Raw genomic sequence first — 17,181 nt, forward strand, 5'->3', positions numbered from 1 at the left:
CGGACGTCGTAGAACAATTTTTATCATTGTATTGTTGGTTGCCTGCCAAACCAGCTCACCAGAATGAACTCAACCCTTAAATCGTTGCTTTTCTTATTTTTTTACCTAATGAAACTTTAGAAAAAAAGCCAGTTCAGAATTTTGCAACAACGCATTTCCATTTTTGGAGTGAAATAGTGCACAAATTGGGAATTTCTGGTGTGTTTTCTTGGACACTTGAAACATGTTGCAGACGCACGGTAATGTGGACATGTTGGTAATTATTATTATTATTCACAATAATAAACTTTACATTTGAAGTTTGTCACTTTTGTACATTTTTGGGGTTACATTTCGGTCAACTGTCAATTATGTCAGTTTATTCAGAATTTTCGTAAATATGCAACCAATAATACTGTTTCCAGCGGACCAGATCGGTACTCATTACAAAATTTCGATATTAATCCACGATTAGTTAATTTAATTAACTAATGGATTTAGTTCGAATTTTGAAAATTGAGGGATTTTTTTTATAATTGTTCAAAATATTAACTTTGAATCACTTTAAGACATTTAAATGCTTCATAAATTTTAACTGATGGAAATAAGAACAATTTATATAGGTACTCAAGAACATTGTTATGTCGGGTTAAATTTGTCAGATTGAAATTTAAAAATTAGTTTAATTTAGTTTTAAACTTGCCCAAATAGCACTGTTATAATGTGACTTCTTTCTAGATATTTAGATTTTAGGTGGCCATGGTCTAAATCTATGAAATTTTAGTTGGCTTTTGAATTTGCTAAATTAAGGCATTGAATAATGAGCTTCACAATAGAAATATAATGCTTTTATGGGAGAAAACGTGCGCTAAAATGCCTTATTTCTGGTGTTTATTATTAAAAAAAGCTCGCAGTATGCCCTGACATTTTTATGGACGTCGTAGAACAATTTTTATCATTGTATTGTTGGTTGCCTACCAAACCAGCTCACCAGAATGAGTTCAACCCTTAAATCGTTGCTTTTCTTATTTTTTTACCTAATGAAACTTTAGAAAAAAGCCAGTTCAGAATTTTGCAACAACGCATTTCCATTTTTTGGAGTGAAATAGTGCACAAATTGGGAATTTCTGGTGTGTTTTCTTGGCTCAAAATTTGTCGCTGATTTTTAATGCAAAAACTGTCAATTTGTGCGTTATTTTACTCCACAAAATTCATATACGCTATTGTAAAATTCTACTATGACTTGAAATTGGTTATAATAAAGTTTTTTAATTTATTTGTTTAAAAAATTATTTGAAAAATTAAAAAATTAGGTTTTAGCATTAATTAATAACAATTAATTACTTATCTAAAAATACACGTGGAGTATTTAATTTTTAATTTTAATTTCCAAAGTCTTATTACAGAAATTAGGAATGAAAACGTTCAGTAAACTATGTTGTCAGATTGAAATGTTAAAATTTGTTTAATTTTAGAATTAAACTTGCGCAAAATAGATTGAAATGTGACAAATATTACAGTCAACAATTCGGCGAATTAATCATCACACAATTAGGAAGTTTTAATTAAAATTTACAACAAACGGCCCTCGTATATTTCATCGAATGAATTTTAGTCCACCCGCGTACAAAATTATTTCATGTTGGCGCGCTTTATTTCCACTAAAACATCACAAACGTCACCAGACTATTGATTTTCTAATACGGGGGCATTTTAAAAGTAATTGAAAGTTGAACAGGTGATTTCGTGGACATTTATTAAATTTTCAACATTCTTGTTACACTCAGTGTGTCCACGTGTTAGAGGGCTGTTTGAAAAAAATATAATTTTCTATTTTAAAATTGAATTTAATTCAGTGGCGGGCACAATAACTGTTGAGGCGCCCTCGTACACGTGCACCGATCGGACGCGCGTGTAGTTTTTTGACCGGTACGTCAGCCGTTGCGTGACAACGGCAGTTTTCCGCTGGCTCTCGAAGCGGTCGGACGTGTGTCTGTGCGTGTGCGTCTGTTTGTTAAATTATTAAATAAATTATTAAACCGCGACCGCGACCGCGACGTGAATTAATTAAAGTGATTCTGTGCTGTGTTGTGCTGTGAAATTTTAAGGATATTTTGTACAAGGGACCTTTTAACCGCAAGTATACTTTTATTAAATTGGGGCGCGAATTAAACTTTAATTTCGAAACGGGACAATCTCGCGGCCGGTTTAATTTATTTGTTAAATTTTAATTTTGAACGTAAATCAAATTTATTCAAGTATTCGAATTTAATTGCAGTCAAGGGCCGGTTAATTTGTTATTGTTTTCAATTTAATTCGAAGCGCGAATCACTTTAAGTTTAAATTTAAACAAATTTAAATGAAAACGAACTTGAATGCGCTTTCACGGCCGGTTTGATTTATTTATTAAATTTTATTTCCGAATTAAATAATAATTTATTTTCGTTTTCAATTTAATTCGAAGCGCGAATCACTTTAAGTTTAAATTTAAACAAATTCAAATGAAAACGAACTTGAATGCGCTTTCACGGCCGGTTTGATTTATTTATTAAATTTTATTTCCGAATTAAATAATAATTTATTTTCGTTTTCAATTTAATTCGAAGCGCGAATCACTTTAAGTTTAAATTTAAACAAATTCAAATGAAAACGAACTTGAATGCGCTTTCACGGCCGGTTTGATTTATTTATTAAATTTTATTTCCGAATTAAATAATAATTTATTTTCGTTTTCAATTTAATTCGAAGCGCGAATCACTTTAAGTTTAAATTTAAACAAATTCAAATGAAAACGAACTTGAATGCGCTTTCACGGCCGGTTTGATTTATTTATTAAATTTTATTTCCGAATTAAATAATAATTTATTTTCGTTTTCAATTTAATTCGAAGCGCGAATCACTTTAAGTTTAAATTTAAACAAATTCAAATGAAAACGAACTTGAATGCGCTTTCACGGCCGGTTTGATTTATTTATTAAATTTTATTTCCGAATTAAATAATAATTTGTTTTTATTTTCAATTTAATTCGAAGCGCGAATCACTTTAAGTTTAAATTTAAACAAATTCAAATGAAAACGAACTTGAATGCGCTTTCACGGCCGGTTTGATTTATTTATTAAATTTTATTTCCGAATTAAATAATAATTTGTTTTTATTTTCAATTTAATTCGAAGCGCGAATCAATTTAAGTTTAAATTTAAACAAATTCAAATGAAAACGAACTTGAATGCGCTTTCACGGCCGGTTTGATTTATTTATTAAATTTTATTTCCGAATTAAATAATAATTTATTTTCGTTTTCAATTTAATTCGAAGCGCGAATCACTTTAAGTTTAAATTTAAACAAATTCAAATGAAAACGAACTTGAATGCGCTTTCACGGCCGGTTTGATTTATTTATTAAATTTTATTTCCGAATTAAATAATAATTTGTTTTTATTTTCAATTTAATTCGAAGCGCGAATCAATTTAAGTTTAAATTTAAACAAATTCAAATGAAAACGAACTTGAATGCGCTTTCACGGCCGGTTTGATTTATTTATTAAATTTTATTTCCGAATTAAATAATAATTTATTTTCGTTTTCAATTTAATTCGAAGCGCGAATCACTTTAAGTTTAAATTTAAACAAATTCAAATGAAAACGAACTTGAATGCGCTTTCACGGCCGGTTTGATTTATTTATTAAATTTTATTTCCGAATTAAATAATAATTTGTTTTTATTTTCAATTTAATTCGAAGCGCGAATCAATTTAATTTTAAATTTAAACAAATTCAAATGAAAACGAACTTGAATGCGCTTTCACGGCCGGTTTGATTTATTTATTAAATTTTATTTCCGAATTAAATAATAATTTGTTTTTATTTTCAATTTAATTCGAAGCGCGAATCAATTTAAGTTTAAATTTAAACAAATTCAAATGAAAACGAACTTGAATGCGCTTTCACGGCCGGTTTGATTTATTTATTAAATTTTATTTCCGAATTAAATAATAATTTATTTTCGTTTTCAATTTAATTCGAAGCGCGAATCAATTTAAGTTTAAATTTAAACAAATTCAAATGAAAACGAACTTGAATGCGCTTTCACGGCCGGTTTGATTTATTTATTAAATTTTATTTCCGAATTAAATAATAATTTATTTTCGTTTTCAATTTAATTCGAAGCGCGAATCAATTTAAGTTTAAATTTAAACAAATTCAAATGAAAACGAACTTGAATGCGCTTTCACGGCCGGTTTGATTTATTTATTAAATTTTATTTCCGAATTAAATAATAATTTATTTTCGTTTTCAATTTAATTCGAAGCGCGAATCACTTTAAGTTTAAATTTAAACAAATTCAAATGAAAACGAACTTGAATGCGCTTTCACGGCCGGTTTGATTTATTTATTAAATTTTATTTCCGAATTAAATAATAATTTATTTTCGTTTTCAATTTAATTCGAAGCGCGAATCACTTTAAGTTTAAATTTAAACAAATTCAAATGAAAACGAACTTGAATGCGCTTTCACGGCCGGTTTGATTTATTTATTAAATTTTATTTCCGAATTAAATAATAATTTATTTTCGTTTTCAATTTAATTCGAAGCGCGAATCACTTTAAGTTTAAATTTAAACAAATTCAAATGAAAACGAACTTGAATGCGCTTTCACGGCCGGTTTGATTTATTTATTAAATTTTATTTCCGAATTAAATAATAATTTATTTTCGTTTTCAATTTAATTCGAAGCGCGAATCACTTTAAGTTTAAATTTAAACAAATTCAAATGAAAACGAACTTGAATGCGCTTTCACGGCCGGTTTGATTTATTTATTAAATTTTATTTCCGAATTAAATAATAATTTGTTTTTATTTTCAATTTAATTCGAAGCGCGAATCACTTTAAGTTTAAATTTAAACAAATTCAAATGAAAACGAACTTGAATGCGCTTTCACGGCCGGTTTGATTTATTTATTAAATTTTATTTCCGAATTAAATAATAATTTATTTTCGTTTTCAATTTAATTCGAAGCGCGAATCACTTTAAGTTTAAATTTAAACAAATTCAAATGAAAACGAACTTGAATGCGCTTTCACGGCCGGTTTGATTTATTTATTAAATTTTATTTCCGAATTAAATAATAATTTGTTTTTATTTTCAATTTAATTCGAAGCGCGAATCACTTTAAGTTTAAATTTAAACAAATTCAAATGAAAACGAACTTGAATGCGCTTTCACGGCCGGTTTGATTTATTTATTAAATTTTATTTCCGAATTAAATAATAATTTGTTTTTATTTTCAATTTAATTCGAAGCGCGAATCACTTTAAGTTTAAATTTAAACAAATTCAAATGAAAACGAACTTGAATGCGCTTTCACGGCCGGTTTGATTTATTTATTAAATTTTATTTCCGAATTAAATAATAATTTGTTTTTATTTTCAATTTAATTCGAAGCGCGAATCACTTTAAGTTTAAATTTAAACAAATTCAAATGAAAACGAACTTGAATGCGCTTTCACGGCCGGTTTGATTTATTTATTAAATTTTATTTCCGAATTAAATAATAATTTATTTTCGTTTTCAATTTAATTCGAAGCGCGAATCACTTTAAGTTTAAATTTAAACAAATTCAAATGAAAACGAACTTGAATGCGCTTTCACGGCCGGTTTGATTTATTTATTAAATTTTATTTCCGAATTAAATAATAATTTGTTTTTATTTTCAATTTAATTCGAAGCGCGAATCACTTTAAGTTTAAATTTAAACAAATTCAAATGAAAACGAACTTGAATGCGCTTTCACGGCCGGTTTGATTTATTTATTAAATTTTATTTCCGAATTAAATAATAATTTATTTTCGTTTTCAATTTAATTCGAAGCGCGAATCACTTTAAGTTTAAATTTAAACAAATTCAAATGAAAACGAACTTGAATGCGCTTTCACGGCCGGTTTGATTTATTTATTAAATTTTATTTCCGAATTAAATAATAATTTGTTTTTATTTTCAATTTAATTCGAAGCGCGAATCACTTTAAGTTTAAATTTAAACAAATTCAAATGAAAACGAACTTGAATGCGCTTTCACGGCCGGTTTGATTTATTTATTAAATTTTATTTCCGAATTAAATAATAATTTATTTTCGTTTTCAATTTAATTCGAAGCGCGAATCACTTTAAGTTTAAATTTAAACAAATTCAAATGAAAACGAACTTGAATGCGCTTTCACGGCCGGTTTGATTTATTTATTAAATTTTATTTCCGAATTAAATAATAATTTGTTTTTATTTTCAATTTAATTCGAAGCGCGAATCACTTTAAGTTTAAATTTAAACAAATTCAAATGAAAACGAACTTGAATGCGCTTTCACGGCCGGTTTGATTTATTTATTAAATTTTATTTCCGAATTAAATAATAATTTGTTTTTATTTTCAATTTAATTCGAAGCGCGAATCACTTTAAGTTTAAATTTAAACAAATTCAAATGAAAACGAACTTGAATGCGCTTTCACGGCCGGTTTGATTTATTTATTAAATTTTATTTCCGAATTAAATAATAATTTATTTTCGTTTTCAATTTAATTCGAAGCGCGAATCAATTTAAGTTTAAATTTAAACAAATTCAAATGAAAACGAACTTGAATGCGCTTTCACGGCCGGTTTGATTTATTTATTAAATTTTATTTCCGAATTAAATAATAATTTATTTTCGTTTTCAATTTAATTCGAAGCGCGAATCAATTTAAGTTTAAATTTAAACAAATTCAAATGAAAACGAACTTGAATGCGCTTTCACGGCCGGTTTGATTTATTTATTAAATTTTATTTCCGAATTAAATAATAATTTGTTTTTATTTTCAATTTAATTCGAAGCGCGAATCAATTTAATTTTAAATTTAAACAAATTCAAATGAAAACGAACTTGAATGCGCTTTCACGGCCGGTTTGATTTATTTATTAAATTTTATTTCCGAATTAAATAATAATTTATTTTCGTTTTCAATTTAATTCGAAGCGCGAATCACTTTAAGTTTAAATTTAAACAAATTCAAATGAAAACGAACTTAAATGCGCTTTCACGGCCGGTTTGATTTATTTATTAAATTTTATTTCCGAATTAAATAATAATTTGTTTTTATTTTCAATTTAATTCGAAGCGCGAATCAATTTAATTTTAAATTTAAACAAATTCAAATGAAAACGAACTTGAATGCGCTTTCACGGCCGGTTTGATTTATTTATTAAATTTTATTTCCGAATTAAATAATAATTTATTTTCGTTTTCAATTTAATTCGAAGCGCGAATCACTTTAAGTTTAAATTTAAACAAATTCAAATGAAAACGAACTTGAATGCGCTTTCACGGCCGGTTTGATTTATTTATTAAATTTTATTTCCGAATTAAATAATAATTTATTTTCGTTTTCAATTTAATTCGAAGCGCGAATCACTTTAAGTTTAAATTTAAACAAATTCAAATGAAAACGAACTTGAATGCGCTTTCACGGCCGGTTTGATTTATTTATTAAATTTTATTTCCGAATTAAATAATAATTTATTTTCGTTTTCAATTTAATTCGAAGCGCGAATCACTTTAAGTTTAAATTTAAACAAATTCAAATGAAAACGAACTTAAATGCGCTTTCACGGCCGGTTTGATTTATTTATTAAATTTTATTTCCGAATTAAATAATAATTTGTTTTTATTTTCAATTTAATTCGAAGCGCGAATCAATTTAATTTTAAATTTAAACAAATTCAAATGAAAACGAACTTGAATGCGCTTTCACGGCCGGTTTGATTTATTTATTAAATTTTATTTCCGAATTAAATAATAATTTGTTTTTATTTTCAATTTAATTCGAAGCGCGAATCAATTTAATTTTAAATTTAAACAAATTCAAATGAAAACGAACTTGAATGCGCTTTCACGGCCGGTTTGATTTATTTATTAAATTTTATTTCCGAATTAAATAATAATTTGTTTTCGTTTTCAATTTAATTCGAAGCGCGAATCACTTTAAGTTAAAATTTAAACAAATTCAAATGAAAACGAACTTGAATGCGCTTTCACGGCCGGTTTGATTTATTTATTAAATTTTATTTCCGAATTAAATAATAATTTGTTTTCGTTTTCAATTTAATTCGAAGCGCGAATCACTTTAAGTTAAAATTTAAACAAATTCAAATGAAAACGAACTTGAATGCGCTTTCACGGCCGGTTTGATTTATTTATTAAATTTTATTTCCGAATTAAATAATAATTTATTTTCGTTTTCAATTTAATTCGAAGCGCGAATCACTTTAAGTTTAAATTTAAACAAATTCAAATGAAAACGAACTTGAATGCGCTTTCACGGCCGGTTTGATTTATTTATTAAATTTTATTTCCGAATTAAATAATAATTTATTTTCGTTTTCAATTTAATTCGAAGCGCGAATCAATTTAAGTTTAAATTTAAACAAATTCAAATGAAAACGAACTTGAATGCGCTTTCACGGCCGGTTTGATTTATTTATTAAATTTTATTTCCGAATTAAATAATAATTTATTTTCGTTTTCAATTTAATTCGAAGCGCGAATCACTTTAAGTTTAAATTTAAACAAATTCAAATGAAAACGAACTTGAATGCGCTTTCACGGCCGGTTTGATTTATTTATTAAATTTTATTTCCGAATTAAATAATAATTTATTTTCGTTTTCAATTTAATTCGAAGCGCGAATCAATTTAAGTTTAAATTTAAACAAATTCAAATGAAAACGAACTTGAATGCGCTTTCACGGCCGGTTTGATTTATTTATTAAATTTTATTTCCGAATTAAATAATAATTTATTTTCGTTTTCAATTTAATTCGAAGCGCGAATCACTTTAAGTTTAAATTTAAACAAATTCAAATGAAAACGAACTTGAATGCGCTTTCACGGCCGGTTTGATTTATTTATTAAATTTTATTTCCGAATTAAATAATAATTTGTTTTTATTTTCAATTTAATTCGAAGCGCGAATCACTTTAAGTTTAAATTTAAACAAATTCAAATGAAAACGAACTTGAATGCGCTTTCACGGCCGGTTTGATTTATTTATTAAATTTTATTTCCGAATTAAATAATAATTTATTTTCGTTTTCAATTTAATTCGAAGCGCGAATCAATTTAAGTTTAAATTTAAACAAATTCAAATGAAAACGAACTTGAATGCGCTTTCACGGCCGGTTTGATTTATTTATTAAATTTTATTTCCGAATTAAATAATAATTTATTTTCGTTTTCAATTTAATTCGAAGCGCGAATCAATTTAAGTTTAAATTTAAACAAATTCAAATGAAAACGAACTTGAATGCGCTTTCACGGCCGGTTTGATTTATTTATTAAATTTTATTTCCGAATTAAATAATAATTTATTTTCGTTTTCAATTTAATTCGAAGCGCGAATCAATTTAAGTTTAAATTTAAACAAATTCAAATGAAAACGAACTTGAATGCGCTTTCACGGCCGGTTTGATTTATTTATTAAATTTTATTTCCGAATTAAATAATAATTTATTTTCGTTTTCAATTTAATTCGAAGCGCGAATCACTTTAAGTTTAAATTTAAACAAATTCAAATGAAAACGAACTTGAATGCGCTTTCACGGCCGGTTTGATTTATTTATTAAATTTTATTTCCGAATTAAATAATAATTTGTTTTTATTTTCAATTTAATTCGAAGCGCGAATCAATTTAAGTTTAAATTTAAACAAATTCAAATGAAAACGAACTTGAATGCGCTTTCACGGCCGGTTTGATTTATTTATTAAATTTTATTTCCGAATTAAATAATAATTTGTTTTTATTTTCAATTTAATTCGTAGCGCGAATCAATTTAAGTTTAAATTTAAACAAATTCAAATGAAAACGAACTTGAATGCGCTTTCACGGCCGGTTTGATTTATTTATTAAATTTTATTTCCGAATTAAATAATAATTTATTTTCGTTTTCAATTTAATTCGAAGCGCGAATCAATTTAAGTTTAAATTTAAACAAATTCAAATGAAAACGAACTTGAATGCGCTTTCACGGCCGGTTTGATTTATTTATTAAATTTTATTTCCGAATTAAATAATAATTTATTTTCGTTTTCAATTTAATTCGAAGCGCGAATCACTTTAAGTTTAAATTTAAACAAATTCAAATGAAAACGAACTTGAATGCGCTTTCACGGCCGGTTTGATTTATTTATTAAATTTTATTTCCGAATTAAATAATAATTTGTTTTTATTTTCAATTTAATTCGAAGCGCGAATCACTTTAAGTTTAAATTTAAACAAATTCAAATGAAAACGAACTTGAATGCGCTTTCACGGCCGGTTTGATTTATTTATTAAATTTTATTTCCGAATTAAATAATAATTTGTTTTTATTTTCAATTTAATTCGTAGCGCGAATCAATTTAAGTTTAAATTTAAACAAATTCAAATGAAAACGAACTTGAATGCGCTTTCACGGCCGGTTTGATTTATTTATTAAATTTTATTTCCGAATTAAATAATAATTTGTTTTTATTTTCAATTTAATTCGAAGCGCGAATCAATTTAATTTTAAATTTAAACAAATTCAAATGAAAACGAACTTGAATGCGCTTTCACGGCCGGTTTGATTTATTTATTAAATTTTATTTCCGAATTAAATAATAATTTATTTTCGTTTTCAATTTAATTCGAAGCGCGAATCACTTTAAGTTTAAATTTAAACAAATTCAAATGAAAACGAACTTGAATGCGCTTTCACGGCCGGTTTGATTTATTTATTAAATTTTATTTCCGAATTAAATAATAATTTGTTTTTATTTTCAATTTAATTCGAAGCGCGAATCAATTTAATTTTAAATTTAAACAAATTCAAATGAAAACGAACTTGAATGCGCTTTCACGGCCGGTTTGATTTATTTATTAAATTTTATTTCCGAATTAAATAATAATTTGTTTTTATTTTGAATTTAATTCGAAGCGCGAATCAATTTAATTTTAAATTTAAACAAATTCAAATGAAAACGAACTTGAATGCGCTTTCACGGCCGGTTTGATTTATTTATTAAATTTTATTTCCGAATTAAATAATAATTTGTTTTCGTTTTCAATTTAATTCGAAGCGCGAATCACTTTAAGTTAAAATTTAAACAAATTCAAATGAAAACGAACTTGAATGCGCTTTCACGGCCGGTTTGATTTATTTATTAAATTTTATTTCCGAATTAAATAATAATTTGTTTTCGTTTTCAATTTAATTCGAAGCGCGAATCACTTTAAGTTAAAATTTAAACAAATTCAAATGAAAACGAACTTGAATGCGCTTTCACGGCCGGTTTGATTTATTTATTAAATTTTATTTCCGAATTAAATAATAATTTGTTTTCGTTTTCAATTTAATTCGAAGCGCGAATCACTTTAAGTTAAAATTTAAACAAATTCAAATGAAAACGAACTTGAATGCGCTTTCACGGCCGGTTTGATTTATTTATTAAATTTTATTTCCGAATTAAATAATAATTTGTTTTCGTTTTCAATTTAATTCGAAGCGCGAATCACTTTAAGTTAAAATTTAAACAAATTCAAATGAAAACGAACTTGAATGCGCTTTCACGGCCGGTTTGATTTATTTATTAAATTTTATTTCCGAATTAAATAATAATTTGTTTTTATTTTGAATTTAATTCGAAGCGCGAATCAATTTAATTTTAAATTTAAACAAATTCAAATGAAAACGAACTTGAATGCGCTTTCACGGCCGGTTTGATTTATTTATTAAATTTTATTTCCGAATTAAATAATAATTTATTTTCGTTTTCAATTTAATTCGAAGCGCGAATCACTTTAAGTTTAAATTTAAACAAATTCAAATGAAAACGAACTTGAATGCGCTTTCACGGCCGGTTTGATTTATTTATTAAATTTTATTTCCGAATTAAATAATAATTTATTTTCGTTTTCAATTTAATTCGAAGCGCGAATCACTTTAAGTTAAAATTTAAACAAATTCAAATGAAAACGAACTTGAATGCGCTTTCACGGCCGGTTTGATTTATTTATTAAATTTTATTTCCGAATTAAATAATAATTTATTTTCGTTTTCAATTTAATTCGAAGCGCGAATCACTTTAAGTTTAAATTTAAACAAATTCAAATGAAAACGAACTTGAATGCGCTTTCACGGCCGGTTTGATTTATTTATTAAATTTTATTTCCGAATTAAATAATAATTTGTTTTCGTTTTCAATTTAATTCGAAGCGCGAATCACTTTAAGTTAAAATTTAAACAAATTCAAATGAAAACGAACTTGAATGCGCTTTCACGGCCGGTTTGATTTATTTATTAAATTTTATTTCCGAATTAAATAATAATTTGTTTTTATTTTCAATTTAATTCGAAGCGCGAATCACTTTAAGTTTAAATTTAAACAAATTCAAATGAAAACGAACTTGAATGCGCTTTCACGGCCGGTTTGATTTATTTATTAAATTTTATTTCCGAATTAAATAATAATTTGTTTTTATTTTCAATTTAATTCGTAGCGCGAATCAATTTAAGTTTAAATTTAAACAAATTCAAATGAAAACGAACTTGAATGCGCTTTCACGGCCGGTTTGATTTATTTATTAAATTTTATTTCCGAATTAAATAATAATTTGTTTTTATTTTCAATTTAATTCGAAGCGCGAATCAATTTAATTTTAAATTTAAACAAATTCAAATGAAAACGAACTTGAATGCGCTTTCACGGCCGGTTTGATTTATTTATTAAATTTTATTTCCGAATTAAATAATAATTTATTTTCGTTTTCAATTTAATTCGAAGCGCGAATCACTTTAAGTTAAAATTTAAACAAATTCAAATGAAAACGAACTTGAATGCGCTTTCACGGCCGGTTTGATTTATTTATTAAATTTTATTTCCGAATTAAATAATAATTTATTTTCGTTTTCAATTTAATTCGAAGCGCGAATCACTTTAAGTTTAAATTTAAACAAATTCAAATGAAAACGAACTTGAATGCGCTTTCACGGCCGGTTTGATTTATTTATTAAATTTTATTTCCGAATTAAATAATAATTTATTTTCGTTTTCAATTTAATTCGAAGCGCGAATCAATTTAATTTTAAATTTAAACAAATTCAAATGAAAACGAACTTGAATGCGCTTTCACGGCCGGTTTGATTTATTTATTAAATTTTATTTCCGAATTAAATAATAATTTGTTTTTATTTTCAATTTAATTCGAAGCGCGAATCACTTTAAGTTTAAATTTAAACAAATTCAAATGAAAACGAACTTGAATGCGCTTTCACGGCCGGTTTGATTTATTTATTAAATTTTATTTCCGAATTAAATAATAATTTGTTTTTATTTTCAATTTAATTCGTAGCGCGAATCAATTTAAGTTTAAATTTAAACAAATTCAAATGAAAACGAACTTGAATGCGCTTTCACGGCCGGTTTGATTTATTTATTAAATTTTATTTCCGAATTAAATAATAATTTATTTTCGTTTTCAATTTAATTCGAAGCGCGAATCACTTTAAGTTTAAATTTAAACAAATTCAAATGAAAACGAACTTAAATGCGCTTTCACGGCCGGTTTGATTTATTTATTAAATTTTATTTCCGAATTAAATAATAATTTGTTTTTATTTTCAATTTAATTCGAAGCGCGAATCAATTTAATTTTAAATTTAAACAAATTCAAATGAAAACGAACTTGAATGCGCTTTCACGGCCGGTTTGATTTATTTATTAAATTTTATTTCCGAATTAAATAATAATTTGTTTTTATTTTCAATTTAATTCGAAGCGCGAATCAATTTAATTTTAAATTTAAACAAATTCAAATGAAAACGAACTTGAATGCGCTTTCACGGCCGGTTTGATTTATTTATTAAATTTTATTTCCGAATTAAATAATAATTTGTTTTTATTTTCAATTTAATTCGAAGCGCGAATCACTTTAAGTTAAAATTTAAACAAATTTAAATGAAAACGAACTTGAATGCGCTTTCACGGCCGGTTTGATTTATTTATTAAATTTTATTTCCGAATTAAATAATAATTTGTTTTTATTTTCAATTTAATTCGAAGCGCGAATCACTTTAAGTTTAAATTTAAACAAATTTAAATGAAAACGAACTTGAATGCACTTTCACGGCCGGTTTAATTTATTTATTAAATTTTATTCTGAATTTAAATTAAATTTATTCGAGTATTTGAAACAATTTGATTGTAATCATGGACGACCGGTTTACCGCAAGCAATTAAAATTTAATTCAGAATTATTTTAATTTGTTTCGTTCGTAATTAAAGACAGGTTTACAGCAAACGATTTAAATTTTAATTCAAAGTTAAAGAATAATTTAAACAAATTAGAATTTGTAGATATATAATTAATTCGTTTTAATCTTTTGGCTGTTTTTGTAGCATCATTGGCTTGATTTAATTACTTTTATAAATTTTCACTCTCATTTTGAGGCGTTCTGTACCAATAAACTATTTTCAAAAGACTCTGATGCTACATAAACATCAGTATCATCTTAATAGAGGTGTGCTTAACGATTTGAATTTATTTAATGCAATTATTTTTTATTTTTCTTTTAAATTTTACGTATTGATAAACACATCTTTAATAAAAAAGGAAAGTATGTCGTACTTTGGAGTAGGTTTCAAGTTCACATGTTCTGATATAACTTTTTTTCCACCACTACTGAAAGTAGCCAACAAAATTCTCTAAATTTTTACCGCGTTTTTTCTTTCTTTCTTTCTTTGTTTCTCCGTTATATTATCGCTTCAAATGGGAATAGATATAACCGCTAATGATGACTGCAGTCAATTCACTTTCAAATCAATCAAGAAAAAGCTATGAATGCAGTTAGCTATGAGATATTCTCTCACTCCAAGTAATTTTTTGCTTGCGTCATCATCGCCTACTGGGCCAACCGGGGATTTTGAATTAATTCACATTGTGGCATCGAAAACAAATGGTCTCGTAGCATGGTGCTGAACCATTGGGAAAAGGAAACTATCTGATGATTATAATAGAAGACGTAAGTGAACGTCGCTCCAACTCATGGCATGTTGGGGGAAAAGTGGAGGAAATAATAAAAAAAATTGGATTCGATGGAATTGACTGATCTAATTATGATTTCTTAAAAGTGGGTTAGTATGATTCTCTTGAATAAGTGGGCACTGATTATTTTCCTATGACTAAATTGTATCAAAATTAATCAAAAAAAAAAAAAAAAAAAATAGCAAACCCCTAGATTTGTTAATGTATCAATGGTGTACTAAGCTCGTAGTAAAATCGAATAAAGACTCGATCTCATTAATTTGAGTGTGTTAGTCGTGCTGATGCTCCTCGATAGACACATACCTATAAACGGTATTAGTTGTCGTGCAAATACATATCTTAGATATGTAGAGGAGATGCTGCGAGCATAAAATAGTACACTAAATACAGGCATTCTCTAGGATGGCTTTGCATTCATTAAAAAAAAAATTCACAAAAATACATAAACAATACAAAAAAAAAATAAAAAATTAAAAAAATAAAAAAAATTAAAAAAATAAAAAAAAATAAAAGAAATTAAAAAAAATAAAAATGGTCGCAAAAGGAAATTAATCATTGCCTGTTTATTTAAGAGAATTGCTTAGGTAGCCCAAGGATCATAATTAGATCAGTCAATTTCATCGCGTCCGCCTCTGCTTTTTTCCTGTTTGCCATGAGTTTGAGTGGCGTTCCCGTCTTTTATTATAATCATCACACTGTTTCCTTTTCCTGGTGGTGTCTGCACTGTGCCACGAGACCATTTCTTTTCGATGGTACAGTGTGGGTCAATTTAAAATCACCAACTGGCCCATTTAGCCGATTATGGCACCAGCAAGAATTATTTGGACTGAGAATAAAATATTTTATGGATAATGCGCGTTTATAGTTTTTTCTTTTTGTTTTTTTAACGGTGTCACATTATCACAGTCATCAATTGCTTTCTCATTTATTTCCAATTTAAGCGATTTTTTGTCAATATTTTTTTCTTAATTTAATGAATTTGGTGGCTGATTTCGGTAGCGGATTTTATTTAATGTAAAGCTCGAGTCTTGTTATAAGTACATACTTTCCTTTATCTGGTAGGTAAATTTATATTAATTCTAACTTTTTTTATAATATAATAAAGGTCGGTTTACATTAACCCAATTGCAGTCAAACTGCTGATCACGTGATTAAATTGATTGGTATCCTAATTGCGAATTAACTTCTATTCAGTCTTTTTTAAACCGGCCTTTAGTATATTATTTTTTTTTATTAACCGAGGTTTTGGGTTTGTAATTTTGGGTACAGAAAATATTTTTGTTTTATTTTGTAACATTAATCTTAGATTCGGTTTATTTGTTTTTTCATTTTTGGTGTGTGTACAATTTTAACCATCATAGGGGGATTTTTAAAATATATCAAATTTTTTTATGTACATTGCAAATAGTCTCAATCCCTCAATCCTAGAGCAGCTTTTACAATTCTCGTATAAATTTCGGTTAAGTCTGTTAATCGTGGTATCGTGTAATATCAATAATTGTTACAATTATTATTTTTTCAAAAATAAATAAATTTATTCGATGATTGTAAATACAGCTCTTACTATTTTTATTTATATTAATCATAAATAATTTCTTTGTTTTTTATTTTTTTATCACATATTTTGCTTCCACCTCCAAGGGTCGTACTGTTGCTCGCCCAACACGAATGCAAAGATTGCATTAAACAGTGAGTAATTTTAAAGTTGTTGAAGTAAAATTAACAATCGTCTTAGGTCGTCAAATGTGCTAACCATTGCAATCTCCGCTTGGAGTTAAGAATTTTGAGAGCTCAAAAGCTGGTAAGTTTTAAACTTACTTTTTATGCATTTATTATATGTTAATTTATTAGGGATTGCTTTACGGACTGGTTGCGACCGGCCAGCGGGATTCGGAAGACTTCAAAGACGTTCTTCGTCTGGTTCTTCAGAAATTATTTTTTTTAACTTACAATAATTATTATTGAACGTTGTTATAAATTTGTGTGATTGATTATGTTTTATGAATAAACGCTAGAGAAATGTGTCTTTTATTGGGGGGGCAAATACAAAAATAGAAGAAAAAGGTAAGTGGAAAAATGATGTACAATTTAAGTGTTTTAAAAAATCGCACG

The 17,181-nt window shown here is 26.6% G+C and overlaps 1 long non-coding RNA gene across 1 annotated transcript; it reads left to right on the forward strand.

The window, feature by feature from the left end:
- The first annotated feature begins 1,782 nt into the window (after positions 1 to 1,782).
- LOC135265405 (uncharacterized) lies at positions 1,783 to 17,091 on the forward strand. The gene is made up of 4 exons (XR_010333054.1): positions 1,783 to 2,115; positions 16,711 to 16,758; positions 16,805 to 16,870; positions 16,921 to 17,091. It is a non-coding gene; the product is annotated as an uncharacterized LOC135265405 (long non-coding RNA).
- The last annotated feature ends 90 nt before the right edge of the window (positions 17,092 to 17,181 follow it).

Source organism: Tribolium castaneum, chromosome 2 (genome assembly GCF_031307605.1).
Source record: "Tribolium castaneum strain GA2 chromosome 2, icTriCast1.1, whole genome shotgun sequence".
Classification (NCBI taxonomy): domain Eukaryota; kingdom Metazoa; phylum Arthropoda; class Insecta; order Coleoptera; family Tenebrionidae; genus Tribolium; species Tribolium castaneum.